Source organism: Myxocyprinus asiaticus, chromosome 29 (assembly GCF_019703515.2).
Source record: "Myxocyprinus asiaticus isolate MX2 ecotype Aquarium Trade chromosome 29, UBuf_Myxa_2, whole genome shotgun sequence".
In the NCBI taxonomy this organism is placed as follows: domain Eukaryota; kingdom Metazoa; phylum Chordata; class Actinopteri; order Cypriniformes; family Catostomidae; genus Myxocyprinus; species Myxocyprinus asiaticus.
This window is the reverse complement of record NC_059372.1, coordinates 4,985,216-5,001,884: the sequence shown is the minus strand read 5'-3', so window position 1 is coordinate 5,001,884 and position 16,669 is coordinate 4,985,216. Positions and strand designations below refer to the sequence as shown.

The 16,669-nt window shown below is 41.0% G+C and overlaps 2 protein-coding genes and 1 pseudogene across 4 annotated transcripts in view; all 3 read left to right on the top strand.

Moving 5' to 3' along the window:
• Positions 1–13,194, top strand: part of LOC127420322 (zinc finger protein 501-like) — a 98,234-nt gene extending 85,040 nt beyond the window's left edge. For all 3 annotated transcript variants that reach the window (XM_051662528.1, XM_051662529.1, XM_051662527.1), the window contains exon 4: positions 11,913–13,194. The gene's annotated coding sequence lies outside the window, so the exon portion shown is untranslated. The remainder of the gene's footprint in view (positions 1–11,912) is intronic.
• Positions 1–16,669, top strand: part of LOC127420189 (gastrula zinc finger protein XlCGF57.1-like) — a 166,324-nt pseudogene that overhangs the window by 59,032 nt on the left and 90,623 nt on the right.
• Positions 14,122–16,669, top strand: part of LOC127420332 (gastrula zinc finger protein XlCGF8.2DB-like) — a 45,817-nt gene continuing 43,269 nt past the window's right edge. The window contains exon 1 of the mRNA XM_051662544.1: positions 14,122–14,562. The gene's annotated coding sequence lies outside the window, so the exon portion shown is untranslated. The remainder of the gene's footprint in view (positions 14,563–16,669) is intronic.

The window sequence follows — 16,669 nt, the reverse complement described above, 5'->3', positions numbered from 1 at the left end:
GTTAATGATATAGACACACACACAAAAAAATAAATAAAAAAATAAATAACAAATAAATAAATAAATAAATAAATAATAATAATCACACATCCATAAATGACATATACCCACCCCATTTCTCCACGAACAAGCTGTACTTCCCCATTCTTCTAAATGACTCCTGTTCAAAAGCCATCACCCTTCCCATTTCCGATCATCACTCCTGAAAAGAGGGTGCTCCAGCCGACCTCCAGCCCCTTAAAATTATCTGCACACCAAACTCTGCACCTTCAACCAAACCTCTTGGATCCCAACACACCCTGAAAAGACATGGGTTATGTCTTCATCCTCTGATTAGCATCGCTAGCAGATGGGTGTGTCTTTAAGACCAAGCCTATGCAATCTAGAGGGGGTCCAACAGAACCGATGTAAAATCTTGATTTGCATATCTCACACGCTTGCATCTCTAGATGTAGACTTCCCAATCATCGATAAATGTAATGAAGCCCACCTGCCCACATCGCTCGAAAAACTTTTTATTAAAGGGTCAACAACTTACTCTAATTAAATCAGACAAATTTGCTGGGAATAAAATACCCAAATACTTAATGCCCTGTTTGGGCCACTGGAAGGTGCCCGGCTGAAAAGCCGTTATACTGGGCAGCACACTGTTAGAGCCAAAGCTTCGGATTTAGACTAATTGACTCTGTATCCTGAGAACTTAGAAAAGGAATTAGTCATTCTGTGGAGGCAAGGCATAGATAGGGTCAGAGACGAATAATAAAATATAATCAAAAACAAGATTATAAAGACCACATTCCCCATTAGTGCAACAGTCCAAACAAACAGAAAAAAGAAAAACGTGCACATTAACCCCACGCACGACAGCGCCAACCGGCGTCCATCCATCAAACAGTCCATGTACGCCTACGAGAGTCCCCGCAACTAATTTGCCGTCTGATTGCTCAAGTCTGGTGCTTCTGTACAAATTTTATCAGGCAAAATGACATATGAGAAAAAACTTTGTAAAACAAACTCCAGCAAATAGGCAGAATAATCACAAAGAATGTGTAGATTCATTCACAGAACTGTCTTGAAGGGGTGTTCCTCCACAAAACAAACTCCAGCCTCTAGCGGAACCAGCACATAAAAAAGGCTGTTTAGTTTCCTCGGACAGTCAAACAAATGTTCTGTTAGCTGGCTGTTCATAAGTGCAGCAGATGACCTAATCCTTCCAATGTCCTACAAAAAATAATCCACAAAACAAACTCCAGCCAATAGGAGGCATAAACACAAGGCACATGCAGATTCATCCACAGCTGTCCCGAAGGAGTGTTATTCCACAAAAGAAACTCCAGCCGCTAGGTGGAACAGCACAAAAAGAAACAAGAAAGGCGCCCAGCTTCCTCGGACGGTCAAGTGTATGTTCAGCGAGACAAGCTCACTTGGAGGCAATATGAGAAACACACCATGACTCCTTCAGTCCATCAATTTTATGAAAGACATCGCTTGTGTGGGCATGCAGATACCCTGTGGCGATCCTTATTATCCATTCTCAATTTGGCTGGGAACATCAGTGCAAAAGCGATCCTCCGTCAATGCAAAAGTTTCTTGAAGGAGTGTTATTCCACAAAACAAACTCTAACCACTAGGCAGAACCAACACAAAAAGAAACAAAAAGGCACCCAGCTTCCTCAGACAGTCAAGTGTATGTTCAGCGAGTCAAGCTCACTTGGGGGTAACATGAAAATCACCAAATGGTTTACTAACCCTGTTGTCTCTATGAAAGACAATGCTTGCTGTGGGCATGTAAATACTCTGCCGCAATCCTTAGTGTCTATTCTCAGTTTGGCCGAGAACATCAGTGCAAAAGTGACCTTCCCTTAATGTAAGAGTTTCTTGCATTCCTTGAATCGATCGCGTTTATCTGTCGTCGAATTTGCAAAGTCTGGGAACAAGAAAATGTTGTAATTCTTCCAAGAAAGCCTTCCGTTGCACCTCGCCTCGCGTAACACTAGATCATTATCGGATGATCGCAGAAATGTGGCCAGAATTGATCGGGGCCTGCCTCCCTCATGGGATCTCCAAGCTGGGACTCTGTGAGATCACTCGATTTCCAGCTTATGGCCTGTTATGTCGAGCAGACTCGGGAAGAGCTCGTCTAGGAATTTCACCATATCTCAGCCTTCCTCATGCTCAGGAATTCCAACAATTTGGACATTGTTGCATTGCTGCAAATCTACTTTGGTTAGTGGGTTAGCAGCTAATTCCCTTTCTGATGACTCCAGATAATCGATCTGTTTCCTGACCTCCCCAATTTTTGTAACCAATTTCGCCTCCATGGAAGTAATCATTCGACGTATTACCTCAAGAGCTTCCAAGTCCGCCACAACCTTCGCCATCATTACAGACATGTTGCGCAGCTGGTGTTGAATTTTTCCGCCGCACCGTCCAAACCGAGTCCCTGGTCTGCAGGCCTGTCTGGGGTATCAGCTTGAGCATGTAAGTGTCTTTTAATACCTCCAGAGCCTGAGGATTTTTAATTAATTGACATGTTGACATCTTAGAACAGTTATGTAGCAGGGTGTATTGAATCTCACTGGTTTAAGACACAAAAATAATTAAAAACTAGCAATGTGCACATCTCGTCGTTCACACGTCTAACCCCTGCATGGCGCCACGCGACTCCCACTGGAGGCAGCATTTTCATGGTTTCGGATGCAGCCTTGAAGTTGCAGTCACACGCTCATGTGGATGCCTCAATCACCTGACAGTTTAAACGGCCTGGATCGCCTACTTGGAATTCCACAGACTGACCGTCATGATTTATGAGTGAGAGGAACTTTTGATGCTGATGTTTTTGATTCTGGCTGATAGACTACATGCTTCAGAGGAAGATTTTAGGTGAGCGCTCAACGTGAAGAATTACGCTGGATTTTCGTGATGTTCTTGAATTACATCTGTTTAAACGAGATATCTGCATATTTGCAAATGGTGTACAGCTCTGGAAAAATTAAGAGACCACTGCAAAATTATCAGTTTCTCTGGATTTGCTATTTATAGGTATGCGTTTGAGTAAAATGAAAATATTTGTTTTATTCTATAAAGTACTGACAAAATTTTTCTCCCAAATTCCAAATAAAAATATTGTCATTTAGAGCATTTATTTGCATAAAATAACTACTGGTCAAAATAACAAAAAAGTGTTTTCAGACCTTGAATAATGCAAAGAAATCAAGTTCATATTCATTTTTAAACAACGCAATACTAATGTTTTAACTTAGGAAGAGTTCAGAAATCAATATTTGGTGGAATAACCCTGATTTTCATTCACAGCTTTAATGCGTCTTGGCATGCTCTCTACCTGTCTTTCATATTGCTGTTGGGTGATTCTATGCCTCTCCTGGCACAAAAATTCAAGCAGCTCATCTTTGTTTGATGATTTGTGACCATCTATCCTCCTCTTGATCACATTCCAGAGGTTTTCAATGGGGCTCAGGTCTGGATATCTGGTGGTCCTCCATCCACTTATTGATTGACCTGGCTGTGTGGCAAAAAAACAATTCTCAGAGTTGGGGAACATTGCCAGAGCAGAAAGAAGCAAGTTTTCTTCCAGGATAACCTTGTTACATGGCTTCTTTAATGCGTCCTTCACAAAGAAGAATCTGCCCGATTCCAAACTTGCTGAAGCACCCCCAGATGATTACTGATTCTCCACCAACTTTCATAGTGGGTGAGAGACACTGTGGCTTTTAGGCCTCTCCAGGTCTCAGTCTAACCATTTGGAGGATTTGTGATGATCTGGAGGTGCTTCAGCAAGGCTTTGATTGTGGAAAAGATGTTACTTTGTTTCAGAAGGGGCAAATTATTGGCCTGCATCAAGCAAAGAAAACAGCTAAGGAGATTGCTGAAATCACTGTAATTGGGTTAAGAACTGTCCACAAGAAAGCCACTTGTTAGTGAGGCTAATCAGACAAAACCTACTTCAGTTTGCTAGGGAGCATACAGATTGGACTGTGGAGCAATGGAAAAAGGTCATGTGGTCTGATGAGTCCAGATTTACCCTATTCCAAAGCGATTGGCCCAGCAGGGTAAGAAGTGAATCCTATGAAGCAATGTACCCGTCATGCATAGTGCCCACTGTACAAGCCTCTGGAGGCAGTGTTATGATCTGGAGTTGCTTCAGTTGGTCAGGTCTAGGCTCAGCAATGTTATGCAGCAATAAAATGAAGTCAGCTGACTACTTGAATGTACTGAATGACCAGGTTATCCCATCAATTGATTTTTCTTCCCTGATGGCACAGGCATATTCCAGGATGGCAATGCCAAGATTCATCGGGCTCAAATTGTGAAAGAGTGGTTCAGGGAGCATGAGGAATCATTTTCACACATTAATTGGCCACTACGGAGTCCTGACCTTAACCCTATTGAAAGTCTTTAGGATGTGCTGGAGAAGACTTTACAGAGTGGTTCGACTCTCCCGTCGTCAATACAAGATCTCAGCCAAGAATTAATGCAACTCTGGATGGAAATAAATGTTGTGACGTTGCATAAGGTTGTCGAATCAATCAAAATCAAATCACTTTTATTGTCACACAACCATATACACAAGTGCAATAGTGTGTGAAATTCTTGGAGTGTGTGAAATTCTTGGCAAAATTAATTCTCAGTGAAAATCTCAATGCCACGATGAATGTGTGACGTAATCAAACCTAAAGGCAGTCCAACTAAATATTAGCGTATGCAACTTTTTTTGGCCAGGCAGTGTACTATTTCTCTGTAGAAATGAACATAGTTGGGAGGACACTATCTTTTCTAGTATTTTTGACTTAAACGGGAGATTTGAAATCGGTCTACAATTAGCCAATTGTCCAGGGTCAAGATGTGGCTTCTTAATAACCTGTTTGATAACTGCCATTTTAAAGTTTCTTGGGACATGTCTTAAGGATAGTGAGGAGTTAATAGTATTAAGAAGAGGTTCTGAGATTACATGAAATACCTCTTTGAAGAGCTTAGTTGGTATTAGATCTAACATACATCTTGTGGCTTTTGATGTTTCAATAAGTTTTGTTAGTTCTTCATGATCTGTGACAGCGAAGGTTTGAAGTTTCTCATGAGGAAAATTCTGAGACACTTTTTTCTGAGGTACTGTGACAGACCATTGCATAATTCCAATATTATTTCTGATGATTTCAATTTTATCAGTAAAGAAATTCATGAAGTCATTACTATTGTGCTGTGGCAAAATATCTGGTTCAGTCAAGACTTTATTCCTAACCAATTTATACACAGTACTGAATAAACACCTAGAATTGTTGTGGTTATTGTCACTGAGTTTGCTAAAATATGCTGATAGGGCAGCTTTTAGTGCCTGTCTGTACTACAGTCACTGTCCTTCCATGCATTGCACAATACCTCAATTTTTTATTCTTCCACTTGCGCTCGTTTTCAGAGCTTCGGTACTTTGGTACCAAGTCGATACTAAAATAAAAAAGATGTAACTGTAGCAGTGTTTCTGCAGTACCGGTAGTACCAAGCACTGACTCAATCCACTACCAGCGCGCAGTATGACTGACACATGACAGCTTTAAAATGCTCACAGGCTTACTTTGAACGTGTGCTCTGTTACTCCTTTTACACTGAAATTGACAATCAAATTAAAATTGTGACATGTCATGGAGCGAGAGAGACAGGACCCAAAAGCAGAGATGAAACGGTTCAATTGGATTTATTAACACATCAGAAAAGTTCTTGCTTCAAACAAAACAATGTCAAGCCTGGGCAAATTTGATCCCCTGAGACGTGGGCAGAGACCAAGGAATCCTTCTCCATGGGAACTGGGCAAAGCTCTGCCGAAGGTGCTGGCAAACCTGAAGGTAAAAGACATATCAAAGGCACACGAGCAAGCTGCGGCTACACAAGAGCACAGTTAATCATAGACAGCAAACAACACCTTCACGTTTGAACATCACAGTAACAATAATAAACAATGATCCGACATCGGACATGACTTACGAGGGGATTTAAATAAGCAGGGAACAAACAAGTGGCAGGTACCGCTCGCAGCTGAAGGTTATAATGATCAGGAAGGGAGGGAAGGGGGAACCAGAAAGGGATTTCAAGGAAAGGAGAGGGGTCTGGCAGCCTGGGAGGAGGCCTCAGGGTGGAGGCAGTGTCTGGCAGCCAGGAAGGATGCCTCAGGGTGGAGGAGATACAGGACTGGGCTGTAGCTGCTGGGCAGGGGACAGAGAATTGGGCAGCAACTGCTGGGCAGGGTTCAGGCGGAGCGGCTCAGGGCGGAGCCATGGACAGCTCAGATGTGGACGCTGATGAGCACTGGCAGCTGCAAGTGGGGAACAGCTTCCGTGGCTGTAAGAACTGGCAGTGACGGGAACAGCGTCCGTGACTGTGAGCACAGGAAGTGACAGGAAAACAGCCTCTGTGGCTGTGAGCACAGGCAATGACGAGGGAACATTCTCCATGACTGTGAGTACTGGCAGTGATGGGAACAGCCTTCATGGCTGTGAGCACAGGCAGGGAAGGGGGAACAACCTCCGTGGTCATGGGCACTGGCAGTGGCAGGGGAACAACCTTCATGGCGGGGAGCACAGGCAGGGACAGGGGAACGACCTCTGAGGTCATGGGCACTGGCAGTGGCAGGGGAACAGCCTTCGTGGCTGTGAGCACAGGCAGGGACAGGGAAACAACCTCCATTGTCATGGGCACTGGCAGGGGACCAGCCTTCTGGCTGTAAACACAGGCTGGGACAGGGGAACGACCTCCATGGTCGTGAGTACTGGCAGTGGCAGGGGAACAGTCTCAGTGGCTGTGAGCACTGGCAGTGACAGGGGACCGACCTCCATGGTCAGGGGCACTGGCAGGGACAGGGGAGAACATTCTCAGTGGCTGCGAGCGCTGGCAGCGACTGCGGAATGGCCTCCATGGTTGTGGGCACTGGCAGTGGCAGGGGAACAGCCTTCGTGGCTGTGAACACAGGCAGGGACAGGGAAATGGCCTCTATGGCTGCGGAAGCTGACAGTGGCAGAGAATCGGGCGTCTGGCTCTTCCTCCACCAGGCGGTAATCAGTTCACCACACCACAGCATGACTGGGTCGAACACTCGACAGAGCTCTGAGCCGAAATCCAGGAATGAGGTGCAACAAGGGCATATATTGTCCCACATGGCGGTTCCCCACTCCACAGCCTCTCCAGTGTGGCACAGAATGATGTAAGCTACCTTAATTTTCTCAGTCAGGAAAGCAGAGGGCTGTGAAGTGAAGAACAGAGCACATTGGGACAAAAAGGTGAGACAAGATCCCTCACCTTAGAACGGAGCTGGAGGGAAGATGCATGTCTCTGGGCACCAAGTTTGAGAATTAGCCAGTTTATCTGCTTCCTGACCTGGGCCCCTGTTAGTCAAATATTATCTGTAGGAGCCATTTTGCTGTAATACTGTGGTTAACCTTTTGGTGGCAGTATATTGAAATATATAAATAGGTACACATGGGATAGAAGGGCAGGTGTTTCTGGGAACGGATGAAGCACACGGTTTTTGACCGTGACCGTGCTTGTAAATGCAAACAGATGTGACCAGGCATGAAACGTGCTTGAACGTGCTTTACAATGTGTGTGACCATGAACGTGAACTTAAGCGTGTATATATTTCACCGTGTTTGATTTGGATTGTATTCTACTTGATTGTATTCAACGATGTAAAGTTCAGGGTTGGCTTGAACATATTGGAATTGTGGAACTAACAAATGATGACTTCAAACTACTGGTGAGATACATTGTAAACTGTTCCTTTCTACAAATAAAAGACAAACAAAGAGTAATGAAGAGAACATTTGCTTTATTGATACAATGAGTCAATTACTTGCTCACTCTTTGAACCCAATTCACCTCTGGCTTTAATGGAAAGCCACTACACTATCACTATTAAGACTATGAGCCAAATTTCTAGAGAGGAGAGTGGCACCTTCCCTGTAGAGATGGAGTCCATCTCTCTTTAGCAGGTCAGGTCTACCCCAAAAACTCTTCCAATTGCCTATAAATCCTATGCTACACAAATTTGCTATAAACCTTGTCACCAAGATTAGCAGGGAGGGGGCCAGAGCATATTACAGTGTTTGACATAGTTTTTGCAAGTTCACACACCTTCCTAACATTTTCTCTTGTGATCTCCAACTGGTGAAGTCGGACATCATTAGTGCCGACATGAATAACAGTTTTAGGAAATCTTTGTTTAGCATTAGCCAGCACTTGTAAATTTAATCTGATGTTAGACGCCCAAGCCTCCGAAATGCATTTAAAAATAGTGGCTGGAGTCTCCATGTTCCTTACAATAGAATCACTTATTACCAGGGCACTTTCAACATGATTCTCAGTGGGTGAATAACTGAGTGGAGAGAATCGATTGGAAACCCTGACAGGAATGGGAGAGTGGTGTTGCTAAACACACATAATAATCGCTGATTTTGTCAGTCAGAGAAACATTTGCCATAAGTTGAAACATTCATGGTATAGTTTTTTGAAGAGATTTGACTGGTCTCAGGGTTAAAGTCTGAGTCCACACTTGTTCGAGACCGAGTCCAAATGCTCCCAAGTCCATGACAAAACTAAGACCATAAAAATATGGTCTCGGTCTTGAGTACTACAGCATTGATGAATACCTCGAGCTGCCGGGAGCGGCGTGCACAGAACCCACTGTAGTGCCTGGCTAAAGTATAAACAAGGCTAAAAGCGTATCAATCTCGCGTTCTAAAATGTTAAATTCAGGGGAAACCCTGTTAGGGCAAAATTTGGTTGCACATTCCTGTGCTTGACTTGAATCGATCTTGGGATTTAAGAATTGATAAGAATTGAATTGATCAAATAAACCAATCAGAAAATCAATATTTTTACTTCTTTCAATTTTGAATACTTGAAACTGTTGCTAAAAGCTTGTTTTCTTAATTTGTATCTTTGTTATATTGTGTTTATTTGTTCTGTTTTTGTTTTTTATTTGTTCCTTTGTTCTTTATTACTCACTGTTTACATCCTGAATAATTACTTGAAAGCTATAAACATTGTTTTCAAAATAAAATGTTATACATTTTTGCTTTGGTATTGAGAATCATCAAATTTCACTGATAAAGGTACAGACTACTGAAATTTTGGTATCATGAAAACACTGTAGATCATACTTATACTATAATAACATTATGAAAAGTAGATCTCTTGCCATAGAAGTGTGAGCACACTTGGTATAAATATATATACACTATATTGCCAAAAGTATTCGCTCATCTGCCTTTAGACGCATATGAACTTAAGTGACATCCCATTCTTAATCCATAGGGTTTAATATGACGTCGGCCCACCCTTTGCAGCTATAACAGCTTCAACTCTTCTGGGAAGGCTTTCCACAAGGTTTAGGAGTGTGTTTATGGGAATTTTTGACCATTCTTCCAGAAGCGCATTTGTGAGGTCAGACACTGATGTTGGACGAGAAGGCCTGGCTCGCAGTCTTCGCTCTAATTCATCCCAAAGTTGCTCTATCGGGTTGAGGTCAGGACTCTGTGCAGGCCAGTCAAGTTCTTCCACACCAAACTCGCTCATCCATGTCTTTATGGACCTTGCTTTGTGCACTGATGCGCAGTCATGTTGGAACAGGAAGGGGCCATCCCCAAACTGTTCCCACAAAGTTGGGAGCATGGAATTGTCCAAAATCTCTTGGTATGCTGAAGCATTCAGAGTTCCTTTCACTGGAACTAAGGGGCCAAGCCCAGCTCCTGAAAAACAACCCCACACCATAATCCCCCCTCCACCAAACTTCACAGTTGGCACAATGCAGTTAGACAAGTACCGTTCTCCTGGCAACCGCCAAACCCAGACTTGTCCATCAGATTGCCAGATGGAGAAGCGTGATTCGTCACTCCAGAGAACGCGTCTCCACTGCTCTAGAGTCCAGTGGCGGCATGCTTTACACCACTGCATCTGACGCTTTGCATTGCACTTGGTGTTGTATGGCTTGGATGCAGCTGCTCGGCCATGGAAACCCATTCCATGAAGCTCTTTACGCACTGTTCTTGAGCTAATCTGAAGGCCACATGAACTTTGGAGGTCTGTAGCGATTGACTCTACAGAAAGTTGGCGACCTCTGCGGACTATGCGCCTCAGCATCCGCTGACCCCGCTCTGTCATTTTACGTGGTTACGAGTTGCTGTCATTCCCAATCGCTTCCACTTTGTTATACCACTGACAGTTAACTGTGGAATATTTAGTAGCGAGGAAATTACACGACTGGACTTGTTGCACAGGTGGCATCCTATCACAGTACCACGCTGGAATTCACTGAGCTCCTGAGAGCGGCCCATTCCTTCACAAATGTTTGTAGAAGCAGTCTGCATGCCTAGGTGCTTCATTTTATACACCTGTGGCCATGGAAGTGATTGGAATACCTGAATTCAATTATTTGGATGGGTGAGCGAATACTTTTGGCAATATCGTGTATCTTGCACTCCAAAAATCAAAAATATATTTGAAACATTTGCGTTCTGCCATTTAAATTGGGGTTCAGTTTGATGTTTCACATTTGTCTCTCTTGAATATATTTTTGACAATTTACTGTATTCATTATAGAGCTGATGGAAGTGAAAAAGGAACGTCAAGAACTGAATGAAGTGGAGGAGAAACGTCAGTATCAGAAACATCATGATTTCACAACTGCAAATAAATCTTTGTGTGTCTCAAAGACTATGAATTTCTCACCAAAAAAGCCTCAAAGAAGAGCAGCCAATAAATCTCTTACACATTCTCAATGTGGAAAAAGTTTCACTTTTAAAAGCAAACTTAATATACACATGAGAGCTCACACTGGAGAGAGGCCTTACACATGCCATCAGTGTGGAAAAAGTTTCATTATGAAAAGAACCCTTGATGTACACATGAGAATTCACACTGGAGAGAAGCCTTACACATGCCATCAGTGTGGAAGAAGTTTTGCATATGCAGCTAGTCTCAATAATCATCTCCGCTGTCACTCTGGAGAAAGACCATTTGAATGTGATCAGTGTGGTAAAACATTTGTTTTGAATTCAAACTTAAAACTACATCTGAAAACACACACAAATGAGAAGCCTTACAAGTGTTCTTTTTGTGGAAAAAGTTTTGTAAACCCATCCTATTTTAAAGAACACCAGAAAATACATACTGGTGTGGGTGCTCATATGTGTTTTGAATGTGGAAAGACCTTTATTACTGCCAGCATATTGAAACAGCACCAAAGAATTCATACTGGAGAAAAACCTTACAAGTGCTCACACTGTGGAAAGAGTTTCAATCAGTCAGAAACCCTGAAAGCACACGAGAGAATTCATACTGGAGAGAAACCATACAAGTGCTCACACTGTGGAAAGAGTTTCACTCGGTCACAAAACCTGAAAACACACGAGAGAATTCACACTGGAGAAAAACCTTACAAGTGCTCACACTGTGGAAAGAGTTTCACTCAGTCACACGACCTGAAAACACACAAGAGAATCCATACTGGAGAGAAACCTCACAAGTGCTCACACTGTGGAAAAAGTTTCACTCAGTCTCAAAACCTGAAAACACACGAGAGAATCCATACTGGAGAAAATCCTTACAAGTGCTCACACTGTGAAAAGAGATTCACTTGGTCACAAAACCTGAAAAGACATGAGAGAAACCATACCACTGCTCTTCATGTGGGAAAAGTTTCAACCAATCAGATCAGCTACAGAAACATGTAAAAAAGTATTGCCCAAATGATTACAGTGATTAAAAATTACCTTAATGGAAACAAATTTATACGATATATCAGGTCATCTTTTTCTGTCTTTGCTGTTGACTAAAACTGTTGTTTCAGTAAAAATAATCTTTTAGCCTTCGTATTCAGTTGTCCACAGTTCTTGATGAATAGCCTCCAGGTTTTGAAGGGTCTTTGGTTTTATTGCATGGTGAATGTTGCATTTTCTTTTGTAAAGTAAAAGCTAAACTGGATATAGTTTTTATAAACAAAATGTTGTAACTGTACAGTGTAATTTTCAGTTCCCTTTCATGTCACTCACTTGACGTTACATAGATGATACGACGGTAGGTGTCGCTCCTAATTGATTAAGGGTTAAAAGGATGTTTTGGTCATTGTTGACTATTTTTCAAAGTAGGTTGTAACACCACATCAGAAACAGCACTAGGGAATTGTTGGGGGAAAACACTAAGGAAGACATTGCTTTAAAGTTCTAGGGATTCAATGTTATTTCCATTGTCTAGTTTTTTTTTTATACATGACTGGTGAAATATGGACTAACATGGGAGATACTCTTCCATTAGTTATATTAATATCTGCTCTGCTAATTTATAATTGGGCTGAGTTGCCAGGGTCATATTGAAAAGCTGCTTGCTAGCCCGAGTTAAAAGAGCCCAACCCCATGTCTCTATGATAATTCTGGTGCTGAGAAATAGGTGTTGCTACGCGGTTGCTAGTGTGCTCTTGAAGATTGCTAGGGTGTAGGCTGATTCTTAATGTCTGCTTGTGAGTCAGAAGAGCAATCTAATTATTGTTTACATAGTTTCTGCTAAAATACCATAATTACTGCAATTCTTATTACTAGTCCTTAACTTTTACATTCATATGGTAAGACTTTCAAACTATATAAGAAGCTTATAGAATCTTTGTCTTCTGAATAATACCTCGCTACCACAGTGTTATTGTAGAGACACCTGTAAATAAAAACTACTTTTTTTTTTCTTTTTTTTTTTTTTGGCATCAACTATACAGCAGTTGCCTTGGTACATGTATGTAGGGGCAACAAAATATGATGCTTTGAGAAAAAAGTTATATCTTTTTCCAGTTTAAACAATGTAATTGATTTATTTGTGTCTTATCGAGTTAAAACTTATTTTATATATATATATATATATCTATCTACAATTTGAGAACGTGTTTGTATTCATGTTCGTGTTTTTAAGTTTTAAGGTTTTGAAAAAAATATTTGTCATAAAATTGTATAAATAAATGGATATAGCAAATACAGTATATTGTACGGTGTTGTATGTGAAAATGTGAAAGCGTTTTAATCATATTTATATAAATAAGTTACATTTTGAATATTGTTGAACTTTGAATATTTCTATATCAACTTGTCTTGTCTGGTGTGTGTAAACATATTGTCTGATGTCACGATTAAAGCCCATCATTCATAATCTGAGGATCTGTCTGCTGTTTAATTTGCATTTACTAACAAAGATTTTGGTGTTTAGAGAAATTATGTCTCTACTGTGGGTGTGTCTTCAATGTAAATGACTCCCTCCTGAGTCTGTTCCTGTTGTTTAAGATTGGATAATTTCATTCTGTTTATTCTGGTCTGGATACTTAAGGGGAGTTCATGAGAGGTTCAGGGGGATTCTGTAGCCAGATGAACCCATGGTGTTGTGTGTAATAAACACACAATATTATATTATAAATGTCAGGTATGCATCTTTTATTCCCTCCTGTGTGAAATCTCATGTGTTCATTAACATGGTGTTTATGTTTCGGGTGATCCAATCACATGTGGTCAGCCCTAAATACAGATCTAAACAGGGTCTAGACCAACAGAATCCAGTCCAGTGTGTGTGTGTGTGTGTGTGTGTGTGTGTGTGTGTGTGTGTGTGTGTGTGTGTGTGTGTGTAGATAGTAAATGTAGTGAAAGTCACCAAACCTCATTCCACTGAGATGAAGGGAACCATGTTTTTTAATGAAGCAAAGTTCAAAAGAGGTTAAAAAAAACAACAACAACAGAAGATTAGCAATCAATAATTGAAGTGGTCTAAATGTAAGTTATTTATTTATTTTACATTTAGACCACCTTAATTATTGATTGCTATCAGGATGTGAAGAGACTTTCAACCAGTATAAAAAAAAAAATGTTTCTGGAAAAGATTGCACACCCTAACTTTAACCCTAATCTTCTGTTGTATATATATATATATATTTTCTGTGGACTAAAACTTTTTTAGGACAGGACTAAAAAATTATCGACCAATCATTGCATTCGGTCCAAATGTAATGATAGGATGTCCTTCCTGTCTGTCAATCTATATTTGCATACCACCGCGCAACTTGTTCGCGCAGACAATCACACGTCATCAGCGCGGGTTCCTTGACGCTGTGCGCAGAGCGAGCGCGAGAATGGAAGGCGAACCTCATCTTAAATAAGTTGTTTACGTTCGTTATTATTGTAATGTCTAACCTGTGAATGATACATGAGGTAATCTGAAACCGTTGCGATCGATTCCACCAACACGTCTCTCCTCCTTAGACTGTGCTCTAAGCGTCATAGAGGAGGCGTGGCTTTGGAGACACCTCAGAAGCGAGGGCGGGCTCTATGCTTTCAAAGCTAGCTTGCTAACTGCTAGCCTCTCTGGATTACACACCCTAGCTTTAAGTGAAATAAATCACACATGTTGTAAGCAAACGAAACAGTAGGTGGCGGTAGAGTCTCTAAAGAAGAAGAAGAAAAAGAAGGAAAAAAAGTGGAGCATTGTGAATTTAAGTGTTTTTTTTTACTTTATTGTGTTGTGGGAAATCAAACTAAGGTAAATTTCATGAACGTTTCTAAAGTGTTTGTTATAATATTGTGACTGTACATGAATACACACATTACTGAGTTGAGATTGTGATTTTAGTGAAAATGTTTTTACTCCTTAACAGATATTAACATATAATCTTTTCATAAGACTCTAAACACATGTTATCCATCAGTGCCAGCTTCTGCCAGCCAGTGAGAGATTAAACCCCTATCATTCACTGCACAGAGCGAACAACACAAAGCTGAACTCTTTGTGCTTGTGCGACACATTTAAAGTGTAGAGATGCGCTTGATGCCAAGTTGGCACTCAGTGGGTCACGCGAATGGTTTGTCAACTATCTTGCTATTGCCTTCGTGCCAACCCCTCTGCGTGGTAAAGGTGGCATGTGTGCCTTTGGTTGTCGACCCCTGGGCAAGCCTTTTACACTACTCCTCAACGTACATGCAGTCCGTTCCTTAACCCATATAATTATATGATTAAATGTATAATTATATAATGATCTTTTGGGGTTTGATAAATGTCAGTGCATTATAATCATGATGTATTTGTGTTCAGATGTTCATCATGAGAGAGCAGGTGGATGTGATCTGTGCTGGAGAACAGCAGATGCTGCAGACACCAGTGAAGATGAAGATGTGTTCAGTGAAGCTGCTGGACTGCAGGAATCTGATGAAGATGAGAGGAGAAACCACAGCAGAAGAACAACAACAGAGTGATGATTTTATTCATTCAGGTATGTTTCATCCTTTTAATGTTGTTTTACATTCACACATTACCTACTTATTAAGCTAATATTTTAATAATTACACACAAGTTACAATACAAATCTAGAAGACCACATGACACTGGGTTTTTGTAGATAGAAAGGTAGATGAAAGCATTTCAATGCATTAAGGCTGTTGCCAACTCAACTACAAAAGAAGCTGTAATTTCTGAATGTCTTAAAGTCATCATTGTGCTGTTTATAAATAACGTGCATAATGAATAACTTGTTTGTAGATTATGCCTTAAAGGGGACATATTATGCCCCTTTTTACACAATGTAATATAAGTCTCAGGTGTCCCCAGAATGTGTCTGTCAAGTTTCAGCTCGAAATACCTCACATATCGTTTATTTTACCATGCCTTTATTTACCCCTGTTTTGTAGCCCTGTTCCAAATGGGCTGTTTTAGTGCCTGTAGCTTTAATTGCAAAGGAGCTGGAAGTGGGCTTTGCCTTTTCTGCTGGAGCCATGGATACCCTGGTGACAACAATGCAGGAGAAATGAAACAATTAAAAAATTATAAATAACACGGAGAACACACTAAGTCAATCATCTTACTGTATTGTGCATAACAAAGGTCGCGTTATGAAATAACTATAGTATAAGCTATAGTTATAGTTGTCAAAAATACCACTATCATTTCATAATTGTTTTTGAAATAATGAACAGTTTTATTACACTGAAAATCTTCATTGCATGACCACACAAGTGGGACTGTGGAAGACGTCAATCAGTTTATATCATAACCGAAACAGAGATACAGCTTCATTGTTATGGAATAAGGTAGTTAGGGACTAGTTGTTACGTTACACAAAGCACAGTGTTTTCACAACAAGTGTTTTTCGTGCAATGTGCAAACACGTAAATTCAAAAAGTCAAATTGCAAACATTAAAAAAGTATAAAGTGCGAAACTTACAACTTGCAGATCTGAAGTTGGGTCAGAGAGAGTTTGTAACGATCCATCCTTGATCATTAGCTTTGAAGCAAATCCAGCCTTGTGTTGACCATCGTTAATGAAGCAGTCCGAATTTGCACAAGTGGCTCTAGCGAGGAGATAAATATGGCAGACTGTTCACTGCTCACTCAGGTTTTAATGAGGGCGGATCTAAGCTACTCGGGTGGATCTCTTCGCCAGCCGTGGGCAGTACCTTTCCCCTTTTGATGTCAGAAGGGGCTGCAAACTTGAACGGCTCATTTGGAGACACTGTTTTGTATTGATGGATAAAGGAAAGAAATGAGGGGATGGACTTTTACCATATTTTATGGTTGTCTATACACATTGGTGACACATAATTATGTTAAAAAAATAAAGTGGATTTTGCATAATACGTTCCCTTTAAAAAATATT